The sequence below is a fragment of the Piliocolobus tephrosceles genome, chromosome 13 (genome assembly GCF_002776525.5).
Source record: "Piliocolobus tephrosceles isolate RC106 chromosome 13, ASM277652v3, whole genome shotgun sequence".
Lineage (NCBI taxonomy): Eukaryota > Metazoa > Chordata > Mammalia > Primates > Cercopithecidae > Piliocolobus > Piliocolobus tephrosceles.
Window position 1 is genome coordinate 99,813,470 of NC_045446.1, and position 25,914 is coordinate 99,839,383.

General features: G+C 37.8%; 1 protein-coding gene across 1 annotated transcript in view; it reads left to right on the forward strand.

The window, feature by feature from the left end:
* Positions 1–25,914, forward strand: part of ZC3H12C (zinc finger CCCH-type containing 12C) — a 79,324-nt gene that overhangs the window by 871 nt on the left and 52,539 nt on the right. The gene's annotated exons all lie outside the window — the stretch shown is intronic.

Below are 25,914 nucleotides of genomic sequence, written 5' to 3' on the forward strand. Positions count from 1 at the left end.
GCGCCGCGGATGGAAACGGACACACTGCGCTGTCCCCGCGGCTCAGACTCGCGCGCGCTCGTGGGGCGAGGCATCACTTGTTATCTCAGATCCAGCCCCGGCTATTCGCTTTACTATCCATCCCTCCAACCAGATCGCCAGCACCCCCAGGCCGGGCGTCACGAAAGCCCCTCACTCCCTCCTCGTCCCTCCTTCACCCCCAGGCTCCAGTCCAGATCCCTTTTACACGCTGCGTTCATTTTAGCGCTGCTAGTTCACATTTTTAACTCCCTACTAAGAAGTGTTACAAATAGAACTTGGGGAAATGAATCCCGCTTTTCTTCCCTAAGCTGTCTCATTTAAAGCCCTTAAAAACAGCCCTAACATCCAAGTACTGATTACTCTGTCTCGAGTTCTTGGCCATTTGGTTATCCGTTAACAATCCCGGTTTGTGCTCGGTGTTTTGTGATAAACAGATGAAATACGAATCCAGATTTAGGGAAAGTTTTCCTATTGGTTGACAAGACTGTATTGGAGTATCCCAGGCCCATCAGGCGCTTATTGATTCAGACTTTTTTAAAACCATTTTAGAATAGATGCAGAGATAATTGGAGCTAAGTATTGTATGTTTAGAAATTTGGCAACGTTGTTCAGTTTTTCACTTGTTACGTGCTTGAGTTTTTTCTGTTTTTAAAATGCATATTATAAACGGAAAACAAAAGATAAACCTCAAACACAATTTTTGACTTTTCAAGAACCACAAGAAGTCATAAATACAGTGTGTTATAAATGTTTTTGTCTTAATGGACTTAGGATTTAGAGGGTATGACTTCCATTTCTTTAATCACATATACAATTGATTTTAGTGGCAGTTTCTTAATTTTAGTGTTCTCTGGTGTTTGACTACGTGATAGCTTCATCAAAGATTTGTAAAATTAATCTTAGTATGATAAGCCCAGGAAGATGCCTATTTCAGACTTGACCCCCTGTTCACCTGTTTTCTTCCAATTCGGCATGCTTATTTCAAGTTACCTAAATCTGTCTACTTGATGGTACCATAAAAATAGAATGGCCTGTTGACTATGTGCCTGTAGTTCAAAATGTTTTATTATTTTTACATGAAAGAGTCAGTTTTACTTTCAAAGTAAGTTACAAGATTCTACTTCTAGTGTTTGGTCATCATAAAAGTACTTAAAACATTATAACCAAAGTAAAATGAACTTTTAAATAAACAACAAACTGGTGTTTTTTAGCCTTCATTTAATAATGGAAGTCTAATGGAACTATTTTAGTATAATGGGAAATATTAAAGGATAGGAAGCAGAAACTTGGAATGTTTCTATACTGATGGGACTTTTTATTAGTCACTTCCTTTTACTAAATTTTTGTTTTAATGACCAGACTATATATAAATACCCTATTGTATATTATGGGATTCTTTGGAGCTAGGTTTTCATGGGTTACCGACATCTGCAAAATTGGATCCCAAGTTGTTAATAGAAATTTTACCTTTAAAACATTTTTCTCCTTCTACAACTGGGTCTTCATTCTAGCAGACCACAGTGGTTGCTACATTAATTTTAATTACTATCACAAATGTACAAGTGTTGCTGTTGTAACTTCTTAGTTTGTTTCATCTTTTTTTACATTAATTTAGGATTCTTTCATTCTGATTTGATAACATTTTTAAGAAACAAACAAGATATTAAGTGGGGAATGTTTGTATCTTTTTACTGTTGGAATGTAGAATAACACTAATCTGCAGTTATTGCTCATTTGAAACTGGTATGCTTCTGTTCCCTCTGCAAATAATTACTTATCACTCTAGCTGCTGTGTAAGGCCCCCAACTTCTAAAAGGATAGATTATGAACAGAACATAATGCTAAGTGGAATGTACTAAGTTTCGTGAAAAAAGAAGTGAGAAATTCAGGTACTGGGGAGTGCCTCAAAGGGAGGGTTTGAGTAGGTAGAGCTGGTTGGGAGTCATTTCCAAATGAGTCAGTGAACCCTGGCAGGAAAGCAGGGAGTGGGTGGTCCAGTATGTGGTGCTTGGGGCAGATGACAGGAGTAGTGAGTGGGTAAGGTGGTGAATAGAATTTTGGAGTAGAGTTTTTATTAGAGCAATATTAAGTAAATAAGAGGTCAGTGAATAATGAAAATTAATTCAATCAGGATTCCAAATTTAAGCCTAAAATATTGAGATTCCAGGATTTGATTGTAAATCTACCAAATGTTCTAAATAAGCTTCTTGTGTTTTAAGTGCTAATATGCCTCATGGGCCTGCAGCATATGAAATCCCATGACTTTACAAAGCGAAAATGTGTGAAGATTCAACAAAACGCGTTATAATCTCTGCTGCGGTTTTTCAATGAATAGTTCAGACAAATGATGATCAATCAAGAATGTGATTTTTTTTTTAAGAAAGATCTATTTCACCCCAGAATAGATCTCTAATTTCTTGGTGATTCAAGATTTGTTTAAAAATTTCGTAGGATTAATGTCTGACCATAGTAATTTTTGGCATCTGATGGCATAAAGATAACTTTCAGATCTGTTTGTGGTGGTATCAATTCTCTACTGTTGCTTTGGTTTTTATAGGTGACATAGTAATAGTCATGTGTATACACTGATGTGCCAGACAACTTGCTAAGTCTACATGCATTATCTCATTTAATCCTCGTACACTTTTATGCATTGCTTCTGTTATCCCCATTCTATAGATGTGGAAGCTGAGACACTGAGTTTGAGTAACTTGCCCAAAGTCATAGAGCTAGTAAGTTGCAGAAGGGAGGTCAGACCCAGGCAGTCTGACTTTAGAACCCATGATCTTAACCACTGCGCAGTTCTGCCTCAGTAGGATTCTGTTTTTAGTTTGTTCTCTAAAAAGTGTGTCATCACGTGTGTTGTTTTGTTGACATACACCATTTGAAAATTAAGTGATGCATAGTGAGTAGGTAAGACGAGAAGCCTTTCCTCTATAAAGTATAACAGTAATAGGACAATACAGAAGTCCTGTCTGGCCAGGTAAGTTGAAGGCAAGGACCATGTCTTTTTGCCAGGTTGCTTGGGTTCACTAAAGAGAAAAATCAAAAGACAGTTTCAGTCCAGCGTGGCAAATGATGTAACAGCAGTGTAGTTCGCAAAAAGGAGCACTTTTCAAAAGTAACAAACATTTTTAATGAGTAATTTTTGATTGATTTTTATAACTCTTTTCTCAGACTATAGAAACGTAATGTGCTTATTGTGGGAAAATTTAGAAAATATAGAGAAGTAAAAAGAATTTTAAAACACCTGTAGTCCTATAATCCAGAGATAACTCGTTTAAAACTCATCAAATTTCTCACTGTTTAATTATTCTTAGCATCATCACAGGATTGTTTTACTTTCTTAAGGGAAAATGGAAACTAATTTCCCCTAAAGTATAATATACATGGTTTTACATTACAACACTGACAATAATTCTTCTGCCCAGTGATGTAGCCTAAAGCAGAGCTCATAAACAGATATCTGAACGTTCAAAGCATTCTGCCTTTAATGTAAGTATCACATCTCTAAGGGTGGACATGGAATAAGTAGAAAATCCCACGGTCTTCCTGCTTACCTGGAACATTTTACACTATCTTCCCTCACCTTTTGCCTGGGTCACACCTTATTCAGGCCTCAGCTTAGATGTCACTCGGTTTACTCAATTGTGGTTTAAGTTTGAGAATGCTATGAAACATTTATTGTGCCAAGTATTCTTCTAAGTGCTCTACATGATATTAATGCATTTAATGCTTACTACCTGCTTAATGAAGAGGTATTTCAGTACCTCTTTTTTCAGATGAGAATACCGAACCACAATGTAGTTAAATAACTTACTCGAGTTCCCACAATTAATATTAGCAGAATGAGGGTTCCAATTAATTTAGCCAGGCTAAGTCCCTGTTAAAACAAATACAGTCATGCACTGCATAATCATGTCTTAGTTAAAAACAGACTGCATATATGACAGTGGTGTGTAAGATTATAATAGAGCTGAAAAGTTCCTGTCACTTAGTGATGTCATAGCCATCTCCTGATGTCATAGCACTAGGCATTACTCATATGTTTGTGGTGATGCTGGTGTAAACAAACCTACTGTGCTACTGATGGTAGAAAGATAATGAACGATTATGTTACTGGTTTATTTATTTACTATACTATACTTTTTATTGTTATTTTAGCGTGTACTCCTATTTATACGAAAAAAAAAAGTTAACTGTAAAACAGCTTCAGGCAGGTCTATCAGGAGGTATTTCAGAAGGTCGCATTATCATAGGAGGTGACAGTGCCATGCCTGTTACCGCCCCTGAAGACCTTCCAGCGGGACAAAATGTAGAGGTGAAAGGCAGTGATCTTGGTGATCCTGACCCTGTGTAGACCAACACTATTGTATGTGTTCGTGTCTTCATTTTAAATGAAGTTTAAAAAGTAAAAAATTTTCTAGATAGAAAAAAGCTTATAAAATAAAGATATAAAGAAAGAAGATATTTTTGTATAGCTGTACAATGTGTTTCTGTCTTAAGCTAAGTGTTAGTACAAAAGAGTCCAAAAGTTAAAGAAATGAAAAAATTTATAAAGTAAAACAGTTACAGTAAGAGTAATTTATTGAAGAAAAATATTTTTGATAAACTTAGTATAGCCTAAGTGTACAGTGTTTATGGAATCTACAGTAATGTACAGTAATATCCTAGGCCTTCACATTCAGTCACCACTCACTCACTGACTCATCCACAGCAACTTCTAGTCCTGTAAGCTTCATTCATGGTAAGTGCCCTATATAGGCGTACCATTTTTATCTTATAGACTGCATTTTTACTGTACCTTTTCTATGCTTAGATACACAAAGACTTATTGTGTTAGAGTGGCCTACAGTGTTTAGTACAGTAACTTGCTGTACAAGATGGTCGCCTAAGGCCATAGGCTATACCATATAGGCAAGAGTGTAGTCGGCTGTATAGCCATCTAGAGGTTTGTGTAAGTACACTCTGTGATGTTTGCACAAAGAAGAAATTACCTAAGGAAGAAAGGCATCTTAGGTTCCTTCTCAGAACATAACTTTGTCAAGTGACACATGACTGTGTTAAGGTCTGTGTAACCTAATACATGTCAATAGATTTGTCTACTATTGTGAGATTTAAGCAAAATAATGAAATCATCTTTCTTAGGAGTTTGGTTCTAAAAAGATACATCTTTTTCCAGTAAAATTGGAATTATATTACTTATAGAACTTGATATCCTACCTTTACTCTCTCATTTAACGTACACTAAGGATTTTCTCATGACACTTAAAAATATTTCTAACATTGTGTTGTTTTATTTAATCATTCTACTATTTCAGTTAGACATGTATTTTTGTTCCCAATATTTTAATATCGTAATGCTTTATTTGACTAGCCCAGTGAAATTTCTGTTTCTGCATCTGTGTCCTTAGGATGGATTCCTAGAAGTAATGATAAAACAGAATAAACTTTAAGGTTTTTTTGTGCCAAAAAGCTTTTCAGAAAAGTTATATTGATATGTGCAGCCATTAACATAGAGTCAGAGTACTGATTTCATCCCATGTTTGAGCCACGAAGTATTAACTTTGAAAGTGCTTGACAGTTTGATGATGAGCATTAATATCTCATTTTAATGCTGACTTTTCTACTTTATTTTAAATTATTAAGGTAGTACAAGCTGCTTAAGAAAAGCAAAGTACAGAGAAAAAGCCACCTGAAATCTCCTTCTCAGAAATAACTTCAGGTTAATATTTTGTAAATATTCACCCAATTATTTTTTATTCCTGTAGTTATACTTTACAGAATTTGTACATGAATTTTTAAGTAAAAACATATCACAATTACAAAAATCAACTGGGTTTGCTGGCATGTGCCTGTAATCCCAACTACTTAGGAGGCTGCGACAGGAGAACTGCTTGAACCCGGGAGGCGAAGGTTGCAGTGAGCCGAGATTGCGCCTCTGCACTCCAGCCTGGGTGACAGAGCAAGACTCCATCTCGGAAAAAAAAAAAAAAAGTCACAAGCATTTTCTAATCCCCCAGTCCTAGGCAAAAGTAATTGGTAATTGCTCACTTCCCTGTGTTTTCAAAATACTTTTTTTCCATAACACCTGCATATTAGATGATAGTTAACTCTTCATTTCTTTTCTGCTTTCTGTCTCTTCTATTCATCTGTCAATAGAGAAAATACTACCTAGTGTATAGATTAGTCATAAGAATTAACCGATAGTACAAAATGATAATGATAGTACACCATACCGTACCTAGGATTTTTACCTTGTTAGTAGTCTTTAGGCTCCCTGAGGGCAAGGACACTGTGAGCCCCATTATTTTATCCTGATTCTTCTACAGAGTTTGGCACATAGTACATACTTCATGAATGTGTTTTTATTATTAAAAGCTATATGTTACTTTTTTTTTTCTGATACAGGTTCTCTCTATGTTGCCCAGGCCGGTCTCGAACTCCTGGGCTCAAGTGATCACCCACCTCCACTTCCCAAAGTACTGGGATTACAGGCATGAGCCACCAGGCCCAGCAAAAAGCAATATAGTACTTTAAATGAATCTGCTGGTAGTGGGTATGATAAACAAAAGGAAGTACAGGCATACCTCGTTTTATTGTACTTCACAGATATTGCTTTTTTTTTGTTTGTTTTTAAACAAATGAAAGTTTGTGGCAACCGTAGGTCAAGCAAATCTGTCTGTACCATTTTTCCAGCAGCATTTGCTCCCTTTGTGTTGCTGGGTCACGTCGTGGTAGTTCTCACAATATTTCAAACTTTTTCATGATTATTTTATCTGTTATGGTGATCTATGATCTGTAATCCGTGATGTTACTATTGTAATTTTGGGGGGTGCTGATAGAAGATAGTAAACTTAATCGAGCAATGTTGTGTGTGTTCTGAGTGCTCCATCGACCAGCTGTTGCCCTGTTTTTCTTCCTCTTCTCAGCCCCCCTATTCTCTGAGACACAACAATATTGAAATTAGGCCAGTGGATAACTCTATAATGGCCTCTACGTATTCAAGTGAAAGGAAGATTCAGGTTCTCTCACTTTAATTCAAAAGCTGGAAATGATTTAGCTTGGGGAGAAAGGCATGTGAAAGCCAAGATAGGCCAAGAGGTAGGCCTCTTGCAACAAACAGCCAAGTTGTGAATGCAAAGGAAAAGTGTGAGAAGATTAAAAGTGCTACTCCAGTGGACACACAAATGAAAAGAAAGGGAACAACCTTATTGCTGATATGGAGAACATATCAGCTATACTTTCTCACTGTATTGCTGGTGATGGTCTGGACAGACAATCAAGCCAGCCACAACATTCCCTTAAGCCAAAGCCTGTTCCAGAGAAAGGCATTAACTCTTCCTAGTTCCATGAAGGATAAGAGAGGCGAGGAAGCTGCAGAAAAAAAGTTTGAAGCTAGCAGAGGCTAGTTCATGAAGTTTAAGGAAAAAAGCAAGAGTGTTAGGTGAAGCAGCATGTTATCCAGATCTAGCCAAGATAATTGATGAAGGTGACTACACTAAACAGATTTTTCTATAGACTAAACAGCGTTATATTGGAAGAAAATGCCATCTAAGGCTTTTATAGCTAGAGAGGAGAGGACAATGCCTGGCTGCAAGGACAGGGTAAAGGACAGGCTGACTCTTTAAGGGACAAATGCATCTGGTGACTTTGAGTTCAGTGTTCATCTACCATTTTGAAAATCCTAAGGCCCTGGGGAATTAATGCGTTTTTTTTGTTTTTGTTTTTGTTTTTCTTTTGGAGACAGAGGCTTGCTCTGTCACCCAGGCTGGAATGCAGTAGTGTGATCTTGGCTCACTGCAACCTCTGCCTCCCGGGTTCAAGTGATTCTCCTGCCTCAGCCTCCCAAGCAGCTGGGATTACAGGCCCGCGCCACCATGTCCAGCTAATTTTTGTATTTTTTTTTTTTTAGTAGAGACAGGGTTTCACCATATTGGCCAGGCTGGTCTTGAACTCCTGACCTCATGATCCACCCACCTCGGCATCCCAAAGTGCTGGGATTAAAGGCGTGAACCACCTTGCCTGGCCCAATGCTATTAAATTAATTAAATCTACTATGCCTGTGCTTTATAAGTGGAACAATAAAGCTTGGATCAGTTTACATCAGTTTACAGCATGCTTTACTGAACATTTTAAGCCCACTGTTGAGACTTGCTGCTCAGAAAAAAAGATTCCTTTCAAAATATGTAATATTACCATTCATTGACAGGGTACCACCAAGAACTCTGATGGAGATTTACAAGGAGATTAATGTTGTTTTCATGCCTACTAACAAAATACCCATTCTGGCAGTCCATGGATCAAGGAATAATTTTGACTTGCAAGTCTTACTATTTAAGAAATATATTTTGTTAGGGTTACAGCTGCCAGATAGTGATTCCTCTGATGGATCTGGGCAAAATACACTGAAAGCCTTCTGGAAAGGATTTACCATTCTAGATGCCATCAGGAGTATTTGTGATTCATGGGAAGAGGTCAAAATAGCAGCAATAATAGGAGTTTGGAAGAAGTTGACTCTAACCCTCATGGATGACTCTGAGGGCTTCAAGACTTCAGTGGAGGAAATCACTGCAAATGTGGAACAGATAGCAAGAGAACTAGAATTAGAAGTAGAGCCTAAAGATGTGACTGAATTGCTGCAATCTCATGATAAAACTCGAACAAATGAGGAGTTGTGTCTTCTGGATGAGCAAAGACAGCGGTTTCTTAATTTTGGAATCTGCTGGTGAAGATGCCATGAACCATTGTGGAAATGACAACAAAGAGGATTTCAAAAATTCAACTTAGTCGACAAAGCAGTGGCAAGGTTTGAGAGGATTGACTCCAACCTTGAAAGAAGTTCTGTGGGTAAAATGCTATCAAACAGCGTTGCATGCTACAGAGAAATCTTTCATGGAAGGAAGAGGAAATCAATGCAGCAAACTTCATTAGCATCTTGTTTTGAGAAATTGCCCAAGCCACCCCAGCCTTCAGCAACCACCACCCTGATAAGTCAGCAGCCATCAACATTGAGGCAAGAGCTTTCACCAGCAAAAGGAATATGACTCACTGAAGGCTCAGATCATCACTGAAATTTTGTGGCAATAAACTATTTTTAATGAAGGCATGTAAATGTTTTAGACATAATGCTATTACACATTTAAGAGACTATAGAGTAGTGCAAACATAACTTTTATGGTCACTGGGAAACCAGAAAATTTGCCCTGTTGTGAATATCACTTGCCCTATTGTGATATTCACTTTACTGTGACATTCACTTTATTGCAGTGGTCTGGAACCAAAACCACAACATTTCCATGGTATGCCTATGGATGAGTAAGAGATGGTAACAATAATACATGCCGAGCGGATACAATTGATACCCAAACATTTAAAATTTAGCCTGGAATGTGTCGTGTAATTTCTTCAGGGGCAATACACATTTGCCTTTGAAGAATATAATTAACCTTATTTACTTCTCTTAGTAAAATACTATAAAAGTGAATCTTCCAAAAGGGTAGTCTTTAAAGTTTTCAAGAGCAAAACATTTTAACTATTTTAAATGAAAGAATTTATACGCATGTATATTTTTCATCTTTCAAATAATGTGTAGCCTATGATTTCACTTATTATGAAAGATAATAATAGTAGCTAACATTTATTGGTACTAACTTTATTGCAGGCCCAATATTAAGAACTTTGCTTAAATTATTTAATTTAGTTTTACAACTCTATTGGGTATGTACTGTTTTGCTTATCTTCCAGGTAATGGAACGGATACCTGGAGTTGTTGAGTAGCTTGGCCCAAGTTATTGAGATTTCTAATTTATCCTAAGTGAAACAGCAATACTTGTTACGCTTGTTGTTTGCTTTAGATGGTAGGGGGCAGCAGGAACCAATTCTTTTTTTTTTTTTTTTTTGAGCTGGAGTCTCGCTCTATTACCCCGGCCGGAGTGCAGTGGTGCGATCTTGGCTCACTCCAACCTCCACCTCCCAGGTTCGTGCAATTCTCGTGCATCAACCTCTCTGGTAGCTGGGACTACAGGCATGCACCACCATACCCAACTAATTTTTGTATTTTTAGTAGAGACGGGGTTTTGCCTTGTTGACCAGGCTGGTCTTAAACTCCTGACCTCAAGTAATCAACTTTGGGATCATTTCGGCCTCCCAAAGTGCTGGGATTAAGGAGTGAGCCACTGCACCCGGCCGGAACTAATTTATATGGATTCATGTTAGTGATTTGGGGTCTTGTTTCCTTGATGTTAGCTGTTCCTTGCTGACATCGTCATTCCCTCCCTCTGATTTGCAGGAGAGACTTACGCTGTGGATTGTGAACCTGAATGACAACATGCTAACATTATATATTAAATATAAAATGTTCAGGCAGTAATTAAAAGCTATAGAATATTCATATAATCTGGGTTGAAGACCTGAAAGCCTATACAGTGTGGAGAGAACAGGTGGGGCCTCTGAAATCAGGCAGACCTGGATTTGAATCCCAGCTCTGCCATTTACTGGTTGTGACCTTCAGTGAGAATCTCAATTTATCTTCCATTTGTTATCCATCAAACGTAATCTACTTTTCAGAGTTGTTTTCAGTGATTCAAGATAGTGAGTGTAAAAGTGCTTGACACATAGAAGGCACTCAATATTCTGAAATGATTTAGCAGTGTCCGTTGATTTGATTGGACAGAGATTTTGTTTTGCTTTTCTCCTTATTCATTGGCTCTTAGTTGTGTTCTGAGTCATTGAAATAGCCAGATATAAAATCAAGTTCACTTTTATTGCTTTTAATATGTCAGTTTATATTTTGGGTTTTTCAAAGAGATTTCAAATCTATTACTTTATGTCTTATAGGGTGAAGCTAAAATTAGTTTTTATTCTTTGTTCTTAGTCATCTGTACTCATTTCCTATTCAAAATTATGTGGGCTTAATTTTATCCTTATTCTGTGATTTAATCTGTTTCAAATCTTGGCTTTTATTTTATAATTTATTTTTATTATGTTCTCACAGGGAACAGTTTTCCCATATAGTTGAGGCTGTCTCCTCATTGTTGACTTACACTTTAAAAAAAATCTTTGGCCTCATTTTCTTTGATGGCCTCATTGAATTGACGATCTTATGTATTAGAGTCTTTAAGAAATTTTGCTGTAATTTTAAATGCTTAGAACAGATACGAAATGTGCAAAAAATGTCTGTTTTAGGTTAAAATACATTATTTCTATTTTTGCTAAGATAGAAAAGTGCCTTAAGTAACAAAAAAAGGGCATAAAGTATGTTAAATCATGCGTATGAAAAAATAGTTTCAGATGGGGGAAGCGTTTTCTAAACTACATTTCTATTATTTTGACTATTTCCGCTTTTAAGGTTAAATTTTGAGTTTTAGCATTTTATTACATATGTGAGATATAGAAAACATAAAATGATAATGAAAATCATCTATAATTCTCACCTAGAGATGACTTAAAATTTATAATTCTTGTTTTCATCTTTTAAAAAAACTATTAATCTTCATAAACACATTTTTTAAAGAAGTATATACATATATAGTTTTGTTTGGTTTTTGCTTTTCATTCAGTGTATCATAAGAGTCTTCCTGTGTTATTAAACATCCTTTTAAGAGATTATTTTTATTAGCTGAATGGCATTCAACATATTTAAGTACTGCAACTTAATTATGTTTATATTGTTAAATATTTGTTTAGAATGTCACCAGTTTTTTATTGTAATAACAGTGTGATAAATGTATATGTAGATCTGTTTAACATTATTGAATATATTTTTAACAAATTCCTAGATGTGGTCATGCAAACTGCCATCTAGAAAAGTTACACCAATTTATATTTCTGTCAGCAACGTATGTGTCCATTTCTCTGCACCCATCACTGTTTCCCCGCACAGCCTATTTATGTTCATTTGATAGATAAGAATGGGCATAATAGTGCTAAGAAGCTCATTTTATACAGTCAGAGAGACTGACATTGGGTTCCTGCTGTGACACTTGGGGGTTATGTATGTGATCTTGGGTAAGTTTCTTATAAAATGTCCCTAAGCTTCAGTTTCTTTCTTTGTAAAATGATGATAATAATACATATCGTGGTAAAGTCATGGTAATGGTTGTAGAGATTATTTGATGGTATATATCGAAGCACTTAAATTATTGAGAAATGTTAGCTCTCATTTATTATGAATGTGATGTCTCCTCATTATATGCTATATTTTATACTTGGTAGTGGCCAATATAAAAGAAATTTGTTTGTTTTTATGTAATCATCTGGCTACCTTATTGAATGAACCCTTTAATGTACTATTAGATCAATTGCAGGACCTAGTTCCAACACTTTTCAGTTGAGTCTCGTGATTTTCAGGATCTATAATAATGACCCAATACTATCAGGGTTTTTTCAGTATTTCAATTTATACCTTTTTTCTTCTTGTTTTTTTTGCACTGGCTGAAATCAGAGAACAGTGTTGGTTAGTAGTAGGTATTCAGCCTTTTTTTCCCCAATTTTAATGGGACTTCTTGTTTTCTAACACAGGTAGCTCCTGCTTATATATGCATGTTCTGAAAATACCTATAATGGTCAAATGTGATAAACTTAAAAATAGACTTACATGCCATAGAGGGATTCCCTTAAATTATTAAACCCCTAAGTATATTTTATGAAACATCTTCAACAATGTATTTTCAGCATTTAAGACGTGGTGTCTTTTTTAATTGAACATATTGTCAATCAGTTTAAATCCAGGAAGGCTGAAATTTTACTGATTTCAGTCCATTTAATGATTCTATCCTTGTCTCAGTGGTATAAATTTTGAGATCTATTCTTATCACTGTTGTTCGTTTTTTTATGCCATATCTATAAAATATGAGTAAAGGTAAATGAAATAGTGTATACAAAACCATTTGTTCAAATGAAGTCTTTTTTTTTTTTTCTGAGGCAGAATCTCACTCTGTCACTCAGGCTGGAGTACAGTGGCATGATCTCAGTTCTCAGATCTCTGCCTCCCAAGTAACTGGGACAACAGGCGCACGCCACTATACCCAGCTAGTTTTTGCTTTTTTTTTCTGAGACAAAGTTTCGCTCTTGTTGCCCAGGCTGGAGTACAATAGTGCGATCTTGGCTCACTGCAACCTCCGCCTGCCAGGTTCAAGCAGATCTCCTGCCTCAGCCTCCCCAGTAGCTGGGATTACAGGCGCCTGCCATCACACTTGCCTAATTTTTATATTTTTAGTAGAGACAGGGTTTCACTGTGTTGGCCAGGCTGGTCTCGAACTCCTGACCTCAGGTGATCCACCCACCTTGGCCTCTCAAAGTGCTGGGATAACAGTGTGAGCCAACGCACCTGGCCAATTTTCCATTTTTTTGTAGAGACCAGGTTTTGTACTGTTGCCCAGGCTGGTCTTAAACTCCTGAGCTCAAGCAATCCACCTGCCTTGGCCTCCTAAAATGCTGAATCAGGTGTGAGCCACCGCACCCAGCCTTTCAGAGACAGAGTCTCTCTGTCACCCTGGCTAGAGCACAGTGACACGATCATGGCTCACTGCAGCCTCGACTTCCCGGGCTGAAGCTATCCTCCCACCTCAGCCTCCCAAGTAGCTGGGCCCACAGATGCGTGCCAACACACCTGGCTTTTTTTATGTTTTGTTTTTGGTAGAGATGAGGTCTCAGTATGTTACCAAAGCTGGTCTTGAACTCCTGGGCTCAAGCAATCCTCCTGCCTTGGCCTCCTAAAGTGTTGTGATTACTAGCGTGAGCCACCATGCCTGGCCTTAATGCAGTCTTAAGATCATGATCTTTATGCCCTCCTTACCTGGCTCCTTAGATATCTTTGCAAGAGCACTGTTTGAAAGCTCCTGCTCTCTCAAAAAAGATTCAAATAATTTGCAAACACCGAAAATGACATGCTTTTGAAATGGAGCTTTTCAGAGGCTGGCAGACAAACCACATTGTGATATCATGAGGTTTTTGTTAAATAGTTTTTGTACGAAAGTCCTAATTTAGCATGCAAAAAATGATTAAGTTTAGTGGCATATATACTACATGAAAATAAGGTATTCACAAATCTAGGTAATGTCTTCCTATTCTTAGGTTACTAAAATTTTGCTCCTGGACTCTTTCTCCACTCTTCCAAAATAGTCCATCCAATACTGTATTTTAAAATACCATCCATGTGCTGAAGACTACCATATTTATATCTCCGATCCTGACTTCTGTCTTGTACACTGCTGTCTTGTGGACAGCTCCACTTGGATAGTTATTGGTATCTGAAACTAAAATTATCCAAAACAGAATTTTTATCCCTCTAAATCTGTTCCTTTCTAAGTCTAAATGTTACTACCTTCTTCTCAGCCGCTCAAATAAGAAATCTAGAAGTTCTTGATACTTCCTTCATCTTCCACACTCAACCCAGTTTAAGAGCTGTTAACCAATACATGCAACAAGTTGAATTAACAAAGTTGTTCAATATTAGGAAATCTGTTATCATAGAATAAAACCTACCTGGTTAATATATATTATTATAATTTGAATATACTGTATAATTTCTTTCTTACATTTAGAGCTTTGGCATATAAGATTAATCTGTTCATATATTTGGTTAGTTTGAGTGCCATCTTGGTTGGGCTTTGTCAACAGGTAGGCTAGCCTCATAGACCAGTTGGGATGCCTTCAATCTTTAGTGTCGTAGGATCATCTAAGAAACACAGGGATTGTTAGATGCTTCGAGTTTTGTTATAGCATGTCCACAGAATCTATGGGTAAAGGATTCTTTGTTAGGAATGGAATAGAGTATATAAATCCTTAATAAAGCTTTCATTCCGTCCATGGTTATTCATACTTATAACCTCTTCCCAAGTCAGCTTTGATTATATGTTCTTAATTTATTGGCGTAAAGATTTATGCAGAAATGGCACACTTTAAGCATCCCTTTCGTCTCACTGAATATTACATTTGTAATGTTATATATTTGTGGAGTTCCCTGACCTCCTGGTCATACTTTTTGGAGGTTATTCACTCATTCATTCCTTCATCATTTGTTACCAGCTTTCCATTTTGTTAATGAGTTTTTATTTTGGCTTCCTAATTTATTTATTTCTGCTTTTAATTTTATGCCTTTGTTCACGTTTATGTGGTTTGCTTATTTTAACCCTTCCAATTTAAATATTTTATTTAGTTTGTTTCTTGTTTTCTATTAGATGTGTTTACAACATAAATTTTTCTTTGACTATCAGTTTGGCCATATCCTATAGGCTATAATTTTATTGTCATTCATTTCTAAATAGTCTGTAATTTTTATTTCTCTTTAACTACAGTTATTTGGAAGAGTATTTTAATTTACAGATACTAGGATTTTTAGATGGTTGGTTTGTTTGTTTTTGACTTTCCATCTGCCTCTAACTTCTCATTTTTATGCATCATGACGACAGCTTATTTCTATTTTCCAGGTTTGAGTTTTTCCTCAGTGCCTTGAAAAAGTTATTCTAGCACAAATGTCTGCCTGAATCTCAACTTTGAAGTCAAGCAGCCCACAGTAAATTATTACATGAATACCTGAGATACAGGGGTTGCTTTTGTTGTTGTTGTTGTTGTTTAAACACCTAAACCCTGGAGTTTAATACCATCATCATTATTTAAGGCCTGTGGATAAGAGAAACAAAATTTTGGTTGTCAGAGCTTTTTGTCCTTTTTGTGTAAGGACAGAGATGGTGTAATTTTTAAAATAAACATGTTTTTCCTAGTTTGTTTTAAAGTATTTGAGTTCCTTAAATGGAGTTTCCCTGTGATATTAATAGTTTTCCACACTGATTGGCCCTGGTATGCTCCTTTCTATGGGTTTTATAGGATTTCTTGGGCATTGGAAGTTAAGCCAGCACCTGTGGCTTTTCCATGGCCCCCACTGTACTCTTTTTTACCAGTTTAATAGTATTTCCAGGAGCACTTCTGAATACCCTCACACTCAAGATTTTAAAGCTTTGGAAATAATAATTAATTCCTCTTTCCTGTCCTGCTTATGGATGGAATGAATAAACTGCCATAGGAATAGTGGAATTACAGAGATTATTCCACATTCTTGAGAGTGGAGAAGGGTGGCAATTTTAGTGATTCCTGTAAGACAAGGAACAGACAACTAATACATCAAATCACTGCCCTTTTATTTCCTATTAGGTTTCCTACTCTTTAGTGTTCTGTCAGTTCTTCTGGTTACATTAATGAGAGAGCCTCTGACCCGTCCTAAGGTCTTTCAAACCCCTCTTTGGAATAGAACGTGAGTAGGGAACAGAAAGCAGCTAATGTTTGAAGGCAAATTTGGATTCTACAAATTAGAAAGATATTCTGTACTAAAAGAAAGACTAGCTTCAGAGTGTAGGTAATATAATTTAAAGTATGATTTTTGAAGAAAAATCGGGAATCAGCTTATGAGAAAAAACTTCACAAAATTAATTTTGTGGATTTGGTTGAGGTGGGAAATTGTACTGCTGGCCTGGATGTCTGGGAAGCACATACCAGGTTGGCAGCTGCAGCTTAGCTTCGAGATCGCCCCGTGCTGTGATAGCACCGGAGTGAAGATGTGGCAGGTGGAGAAGGCACTTTGGAACTTCTGAGTGACAGCCAGAAGCCAGGATGTTACTTTGTCAAGTGTGCTACCAGGTGCTGAGTCTTGGGCCTAAGCATTCCTCAAAATAACAGGTAGATTGTAACTGTTTCCTACTTTGATAGCAAATGAATGTGCATTTTACTAGATTGGATACTGATTTGATGGTATACACCTAATGTGAGCAGGACAGTTCAACATGGATTTACATATGATCAAAATCCTGAAATAATTTATAAACCGATATACAGTGTATAGAGTTCTCATAATCTTCAATGTGTGATAGACTCTTACTCAACTTTTTGTGTTATCTCAAAAATAAATCAGAATTAGAAGGTAAAATAAAAGTCAGTAACTTATTTTAGAAACACCAGTTCTGAAGACTTGACTCATTTGTCTAATTGCTCGATCTTTGCTTCCCCAGTAGCTTTTTTTTTTCTCAAAGTGTTGGTCACCCTAGCTGGAGAGCAGTGGCACGATCACGGCTCACCGCAGCCTGAACCTCCCTGGCTCAAGGATTCTCCCACCTCAGCTTCCCAAGTAGCTGGGAGTATAGGCACACACCACCAGGCCTGCCTGATTTTTTTTTTTTTTTTTTTCGTTTTTGTGGAGACAAAGTCTTCCTGTGTTGCCCAGGCTGGTCTCAAATTCCTGGGCTCGAGCCATCCTCTTGCCTCAGCATCCCAAAGTGCTGTGATTACTGGCGTCAGCCACTGTACCTGGACCCCAGTAGCTTTTTGATTACCAAATCTAATGGAGTAAAAGTTTTTTCCGCAAGTGAGAAATAGGGTAAGCTGCTTTTATCCTCCCCACATGCCCATCTTTCAGTGCATGTGCACACTCATGCACACATGCACACATACACACGTGAACACTCGTGCATGTGAACATACACAAACATGGAGGAGGAAAGGTGCAGGGATAAGGAAGAAGGTCCACAGGCCAGGAACATACTAGGACTGCTGTTCTTATAATATCCATTACATTTACATCCCCTCCTCAAAAATCCTTCACATATAGATGTTTAATTACTTTAGTCATGTAAGCATCTTCATACCTTCACTGATCTTCCTTTTGAAATGTATACATATATTTTTGAAACAGGGTCTGGCTTTGTTGCCCAGGATGGAGTGCAATGGCACTATCTTGGCTCACTGCAACCTTGACTTCCCGGACTCAAGCAATCCTCCCGCCTCAGCCTCTCAAATAACTGGGATTACAGATGTACACCATCACACCTGGCTAATTTTTTTAGAGATGGGGTTTTGCCATGTTGCCCAGGCTGGTCTGAAACTCCTGAGCTCAAGCAATCCTCCTGCCTTCGCCTCCCAAAGTGCTGGGATTGTAGGTATGAGCCACCACACCCGATCCCTTTTGGAATTTTGATTTTTGGTGGAAGAGGTAATGGAAGGAGCAACTAGGAATAAAGTATTTAGACTGCCAAATGGCAACATTAAGCACTGAGAAGGATTACAGAAGGACTAGAAAAGGAGGTAGAAGAGCCACAGAAGTTAACCTCCTGCTTTTTTCTGGTAACTGGCAGTTGCCTGCCAGAGACCCTTTTCCTTGCCTTTCACTCTCCACTCCCGGTCAGTCCTGGCCCACTGGGTGTTATAGAGGGCAAGAAGGACTGCAGAGTTGAGAGTGGTTGATTTTGGCAGAGAATTACAGGATGGAAAGCCAATGGTTGCCTGACTGAACCAAGTCTGTTGTTTTTCCCCATTTCACTGCTATTCCTTCTTTTTTCTGTAAGTTAGTCTTTCTGTTGTTGTAATCGATTCATTAATTCATTCATACACAGATGTGCATGCATGTACCCATCATCTTTCCTGCCCCACTGATTCCAATCTCCTGGTTTAAAGTTCTTACCCAAAAAAAAGAAAAAGAAAGAAAGAAAGGAAAAAAAGTCTTCTTTTGAAACTATTCCTATCCCTCCCCGCCATCCCCAAAATAATCCTTCTGTATCTTATTCTTTTCCTGCCAAACATATGCTGTCATCTCTCTCTAGCCCATACTTATTTCTTAGCCAGGAGTTTTTAACCTGTGTTCCATGCTTCTCCAAAGGGTCGATAGAATTTGGAAATTGTGTGGTGTTGGGGATGGGAAAAAATTTTCATCTTTTTTTTTCTACAACCTCTAATTGAAATTTAGCATTTCGCTTAATTATGAATGTAAGCAACAAACCCAATGTTAAAATAGCAGTATTCACCCATAGAACTGATGTTTCCCTACATATTACAGTTGAAACAAATATCTTGAAATATTTACACTTTTAACTATGTCAAAATCATGTTAATAGATTTGCTGCTACATCTTGTTATTTTAATGTGTTAGTAAAAGGCACATATTTTACTGTATCACAGTTTTTAATATTTTGAGGACTATAATATAATTGGCTTCTTTTGCAATTCAATCCTATGTTTTTGTTTTATGCATTGAAAAGCCTTACTTTGAAAAGAAGTCTGTAGACTTCATTAGACTGAGAAAGGGGTCTATGTTACAAAAATATGCCTGTTTATCCCATCTCTCTTCCTTTTACAGAAATAGCTGTCTCAGGGACCATTAGTAACCTTGACCCACATCCTCTTCTTTGTCATTCTGTGATGTGTTTGTATCATTTGGTGCCATCAGTTATTTTATAACTCCTTCCTCTTTTGTCTTTAGTATCAAATCCTGACTCAGCCCATTGGCTCTATCTTAGAAAATGTCTCATGTTTGTTTCTCTTTTTTTTCTGCATAACTTTAGGTAACTTAGTCAACTTTTACTTAGACTATTATAAGACCTTCCTACCTTGTCATCTTTGAGTTTCTTGCCTCCCCAAAACTAATACAGCTGGAGTTGTCATTCTAAAATAGAAATATGTGCTCAGAAACCTTCAGTGGTTCCCATTACCTTTCTAAAATGTGGGAGAAGAACACTATTCCCTTTTTCAGAAATCTTCCATAGTTCCTCACTGCCAAAGGTGAAACTCCGTATAGCATGATAGACTTTCCACGTACCAGCCACATCCCGACTGACTAGCCGCTTCTCCGGGAGTATTCATCACACAATCTGCTGCATGTTGTATCATCTCTCACGCCTCTGGACCTTTGATCCTGTTGTTCTCTGGGCAACAATCCTTTTTTTCTTTGCCTCACCCTACTCCCCTCCTTCTACCTAACACAGACACACAGACCATAGGGAATATAGGAATAGTTTGTCACTGTCATTGTGTACTCAGTTTATATGTCACCTCTCAGAGGCTTCCCAAATCTGAAGCAGAGTCTTTGTCTCTTGTACTCTATGACATATCCCTATATGCAGGCATCCCCTGTATTTTACAGATATTCATTTATCTGGTTTCCTTAATAAATTTTATAGTTCTTAAGAGCAGCAACTTGTATTCATGTTTGTAACCTCAGTCTTTAACTAAGCGTCATCTGTTTCTCATAGTAGGCATTCAGGTAAATGTTTCTTCCGTGAGTAAATTAATTCATTGGATACTGGCTTAACCTTTCATTTAGTTTGACTGGATAATCGTGGCCCATGATGCTAGTTTTCTGCTTCTCATGAAAGCATTACTTTAAAAGTGTGTTATGCCGGGCGCGGTGGCTCAAGCCTGTAATCCCAGCACTTTGGGAGGCCGAGACGGGCGGATCACGAGGTCAGGAGATCGAGACCATCCTGGCTAACATGGTGAAACCCCATCTCTACTAAAAATACAAAAACTAGCTGGGCGAGGTGGCGGGCGCCTGTAGTCCCAGCTACTCGGGAGGCTGAGGCAGGAGAATGGCGTAAACCCGGAAGGCGGAGCTTGCAGTGAGCTGAGATCCGGCCACTGCACTCCAGTCCGGGCGACAGAGCGAGACACCGCCTCAAAAAAAAAAAAAAAAAAAAGTGTGTTATTTGTATAGAATTTTGAAGTAAAATTTGATCAACTAACTCATGTCTCTAAAATGCCCCAAGAACTAAGGTATTCTATATTTCAGTTATACATCTAAGTTATACCACTATCAGTAAAATAAACTCCTCATTCACAAGGATCATGTTTTTTACACAAGTGATTTTAAGTTAACAGTTATTTTAGGGGAAAAATATTATGGCCTTAACTTTTCAATAATTTATAGATCTTTGGAGAAAGCTAACTGATATGACTTTAGGGGAATTCTGTGGCTAGAAATTTAAATGTTAATGAAATTATAGGAGAGGTAGGAGGGTACTGCAGCTCTAAATTTGTCTGTAGCCATTTATTTTATAATAATTTTTCAGTATCCACCATCTATATTGTTAAACTGAAATGAAGGTTTCAGTTCTCATTTTCTTTATTTTTTATAAAATAAAGAAAATGTATTTATGTATTTTTATTTATTTATTTATTTATTTATTTATGTATTTATTTATTTTTTAGAGACAGGGTCTCACACTGTCATCCAGGCTGGAGTACAGTGGCATGATGATGGCTCACTACAGCCTCGCACTCCTGGGCTCAACCGATCCTCCTGCCTCAGCCTCTTCAGTAGTGAGACTACAGGCATGTACTACCATGCCGAGCTAGTTTATTTTTATTTTATTTTTTCATTTATGTATTTATTTATTTATTATTGAGACAGAGTCTCATTCTGTCACCCAGGCTGGAGTGCAGTGGCATGATCTTGGCTCACTGCAACCTCTGCCTCCCAGGTTCAAGCAGTTCTCCTGCCTCAGCCTTCTGAGTAGCTGGGTTTACAGGTGCACATCACCACACTTGGGTAATTTTTGTATTTTTAGTAGAGATGGGGTTTTGACACGTTGACCAGGCTGATCTCGAACTCCTGACCTCAAGTTATCCACATGTCTTGGCCTCCCAAAGTGTTGGGATTACAGGCATAGCCTCCACACCTGGCCTATTTTGTTTTTTCATAGGATGGGGTCTTGCTATGTTGCCCAGGCTGGTCTTGAACTCCTGGCCCGAAGTGATCCTTCCACCCCTGTATCCCAAAGTATTAGAATTATAGGCATGAGCCACTGCACCTAACTGTGTTTCTCATTTTCTTTTGTTTCCTTTTTTTTTTCTTTCTTTTTTGAGATGGAGTCTCACTCCCTCTATCTCCGAGACTGGGGTACAGTAGCCTGGTCTTGGCTCACTGCAACCTTCGCCTCCTGGGTTCAAGCGATTCTCCTGCCTCAGCCTGACAAGTAGCTGGGATTACAGCATCTGCCACAATGCTCAGCTAATTTTCGGTAGAGACAGGGTTTCACCATGTTGGCCAAGCTGATCTTGAACTCCTGACCTCAGGTGATCCACCTGCCTCAGCCTCCTAAAGTGCTGAGCTTACAGGTGTGAGCCACCACGCCTGGCTTGTTTTCTCATTTTCTGGAAGAAAAATCTTTGTTTCCTTTCAGGTGCCTGCTGTATTTTCTTCTAATTAAATGTCAGTTTTCTCCCTCTTGCCTTCACTCCTGCCCACCATTAAAGCAATGCATTTTTTCTAAATCACTCATTTCCAAGCGTTCTTACACTTAGGTTCCTTACCAATTTCTAACATTATTTTCTAATTATTTGCACTAGCCAAAGTGTTAATCCCAGCACTTTAATCTTCAATTTTTTGTTTAATAAAAAGGATAGATATGTTTGGCTTTTCCAAACTAAATGTTATTTCCCTTTCCCTTTGAGAAACATCGTTCTAAATTATTTTCTTTTATTTTCCAAAATTCAGATGTTGGGATATCATGCACAAAGGAATAGAGTTGGGCATTTTAATTCTAGGGCATTTTAACTCTAATGCATCTGATTTCTTGGTTCTATAAATATGGTAAGAGCTAATGAGACAGTTAAAACCTTTGCCTGCATAATATTCTTCTGTATTACTAAGGAGAGACATTTTAGAATTATAGTAATGAGAATATGGAATAAATAATGACAATCAGGTTTTCTATTTTTCTGTACTGCAATTTCATTTTTACACTAAACTTTTTTAAAGACACACCTCACCATTTACTATGTGACAATCACTGTTGTAAGTTATTATGTAAATTAACTCATTTAGTCCTCATAACAACCCTATGCTGTTAGTGGTATTATCGTCTCCATTTTATATTTGAGGAAAATGGAACACAGAGAGGTTAAGTAACTTAACAGGTTGCTTGGTTAGTTTCAGGGAGAAGACATGGCATGAGATTGGTTCTTATATCCATAAATTATAAAATCACCCTGTAGTTGATCCTCTTTTCTTTGTACTTTATACTAGAATAAATTGTACCCTGGAGTTTACAGTAAGTATTCAGAGACAAGTTTCAGAATACCAGTAAGCCAGATCTCTGGAAATAGTTGTCCCTTTATAGGAACAAGTGGTCCAGTCTAGCCTAGCTTCCTTTGGCACTGGCCATTTGGTTTGCCATTGAGAACAAGTTCTGAATGGAATACCATACCACTTTTAAATCAACAAAATACTGGTGCCCAATGGTGGCAAAGCAAATAGGTTAAAGAAAGTGACAAGCCATTCTTATGATCATTGATGTAAAAATTCTTAGTGAAATATTAGCGTATGTAAGTCTCCTCAAAGTAATCATACTTCTATATTGGGTAATCTATTAATATAATTCACAATATTAGTAAGTTAAAAAAAACTGTCTAATAGATCATTTTAATGTAATCCACATTTCTAAATTTTTTTCTCTAAATCTTTTATGTAGGAGAAAAATGTATTTCTGTAAATGATTTTTCAAAGGCTGTACATAGTGTGGTATGTATATGTATAGATGTATATAAAGTTATAATTACATATAGCTAACATATGAGTGCTTACTATATGCCTGGCACTGTTCTGAGAGTTTTATATTTATTAGCTCATTACATTTCAAAACAACCATATTTTATCCTTTTTTCAACAATTGAGGTAACTAAGGCATGGGGAGGTTCATTTGTCCCACATGATACATATATACACAGACACATATAAACACACATATATACACATATATATGTTGTATTAAAACACTAGAGTCATTCCCGTTAATATCAGAAACAACACAAAATAACCCTTGTTCTTTAATGTTGTAATGCAGTGGAACAGAAGCATGGATCAAGAGATATAAAAATTGATAAGGAAATCTGATTATTTTATTTTATTATATATACCCGAAAAACCCAAGAGCCTCAGTGAAACACTACCATGAAGAATTCACTGAGACATGTAAAACTTTTTCACTGAAGTTTCATATACAAGAATAGGTGTTTCTTTAGACACCAACAATAACCAGTTAGAAAATATAATGGGGGAAGAAAAACCTCCATTCGCAACAGCAAGAACAAAAAGCAAAATATTTTAAGAAAATTTATTAAGAAATACAAGCCAGGCGCTATGGCATACGCTTGTTATCCCAGCACTTTGGGGGGCCGAGGCCGGTGGATCACCTGAGGTTAGGAGTTGGAGACTAGCCTGGCTGACCTGGTAAAGCCCCGTCTCCACTAAAAATACAAAAATTAGCCAGGTGTGGTAGCACATGCCTGTAGTCCCAGCTGCTCAGGAGGCTAAGGCGGGAGAATTGATTGAACCTGGAGGTAGAGTTTGCAGTGAGCCAAGATGGCTACACTGTACTCCAGTGTGGGTGACAAAGTGAGACCCTGTCTCAAAAAAAGTTTGTGAAGAAATAATATGTAAGTTTCCCATAAAAAAAATACAGGGAACTCTATTGAAAGATTTTAAAATTTTTGATAAATTGTTATTAATTGGCCGGGCGCGGTGGCTCAAGCCTGTAATCCCAGCACTTTGGGAGGCCGAGACGGGCGGATCACGAGGTCAGGAGATCGAGACCATCCTGGCTAATACGGTGAAACCCCGTCTCTAATAGAAAATACAAAAAACTAGCCGGGCGACGAGGCGGGCACCTGTAGTCCCAGCTACTCAGGAGGCTGAGACAGGAGAATGGCGTGAACCCGGGAGGCGGAGCTTGCAGTGAGCCGAGATCCGGCCACTGTACTCCAGCCTGGGCAGCAGAGCAAGACTCCGTCTCAAAAAAAAAAAAAAAATTGTTATTAATTGAACAATTTAATAAGTCAGCAATGCTTTTTAAGCACCTACTTCTGCAGCACGATCTCCATCAAACTCTCAACAGCTTTTTGGTTAAAACTTGTCAAAACAATTCTAAAGAGTATCTGGAAGCATGCACATGTGAAAATAACCAGGATAAGAATATGAAAATGAGAAGACTTGCACACACGGTACACAATATATTACAAATCTACAGTTATTAACAATGTGCTGCAGGCACAGAAATAGCAAAAGATCAGTGGAACACAATTGGAAGTGTGGAAGTAAGCACAAGTTGATAAGATATTAATATAAAATAGGATCATCACTCCTCTCAAAACCCTCCAGCGGTTTCCCATCTCAATATAAAAGCCAGTTCCTTCATGTGATCTGCAACCTTGCTACTTAAAGTAGGGGGATCCAGGGACCAACAGCAACAGCATCGCCTATGAAATTGTTAGAATGTGGAATCTCAGACTCCACTCCAGACATCCTCAATCAGAATCTTCAAGACCCTTATATGATTCAAATGCTGTTTAAAGCTTGTGAAGCATTGTCTTTTAATGCACTACATGACCTGGCTTCCCTTAACCTTGCCTTTCCTGCTTCTTCCGACTCTTCCCTTGGAGGCTCCTAGCCACCTCAGACTGGCCACCTTGCTGTTCCATGAGCACACCATGCACACTCTCATCTCACAGCTTTGTTCCTGTTTGTCTTCATCCGTTTCTGCTGCTATAACCAAATACCTTACACTGGGTAATTTATAAATAATAGAAATGTATTGCTCACAGTTCTGGAAGCTGGGAAGTCCAAGATCAAGGTGCTGGCAGCTTGGATGTCTGGTGAAGTCCTCTTCCTCTTCAGTGGGGTCTTGTCACTGTATCCTCTCAGAGTGATAGGGGGCAAAGGAGCTTGCTCAGGCCTCTTTTATGAGGGCACTAATCCCATTCACAACTGTGGAACCTTGTGATTTAATCACTTCCCAAAGGCCCCACCTCTAAAACTATCACATTGGATGTTAGTTTCCAATATATGAATTTTGCAGGGACACCAGCATTCACATCATAGCCCTGTTACACATCTCCTTTCACTTTGTTTAGGTATCTGCATAAATATCACCTTATCTAAGACGCCTTCCCTGATTTAAACTTACTTACCATCACCTGATACGTATTTATTATTTAAATTCTCTCCCCTGCCTCAATACACACTGCAGTGCAACCTTGGGGAGCTTTGTTCTTACTGTAGCCTCAGGGCTTGGCACCTAGGAGGTGCCCATTTGCTAAGGGAAATGGTCTCTGGTCACAACATTTTTATCAGCCCAT